Genomic DNA, 546 nt, shown 5'->3' on the forward strand with positions numbered 1-546 from the left:
GAATTAGCAGTGCCGAAGGGGTAGGGCGACCCTGGGTGCTGGAGGGGGGGCTCTGATCGAGGTCTACGGAGATGGCATTGCTGTATGGACTAAGGGCGTGGCCCAGGAGGACCCCCTGTGGATAACTGCCCGGGGGGGGCGGGGGGAGGAGCAGGGAAAAAGCGCCACAACGGCTATATGACTGGGTGGTCTCTCCCTCTCCCACTGGAAACTGGAGGCCAAGTGGCCACCAGGACCTGTACTGTCCATTCCCCGCCCCCGCCACCTCCCACCCCCACGGGCTCAGAGGAGCGGCCAGCCCCTCCGCAGGTGTCTCTTCGGAGCCGCACCCTCCCCCCGCGCCCCCCTCTACGCACCCAATCCCCATCCCCCCGCCCAGTCCCGGTAAGACGAACGGAAGGGAGCTGGCCTGGGGAGGGGGGTCTGGGGGGTGGATGCGTCTGTGTGTCACCGGGGAGGGAGGAGAAAAGGGAGGGGAGAGCTGGGGAGCGAGGGAGAGAGAGCGCGCGGCGAGCGAGGAGGGCGGGCGGGAGGCGGATCCTCCTA

The sequence above is a fragment of the Pteropus alecto genome, unplaced genomic scaffold (assembly GCF_000325575.1).
Source record: "Pteropus alecto unplaced genomic scaffold, ASM32557v1 scaffold157, whole genome shotgun sequence".
NCBI lineage: Eukaryota > Metazoa > Chordata > Mammalia > Chiroptera > Pteropodidae > Pteropus > Pteropus alecto.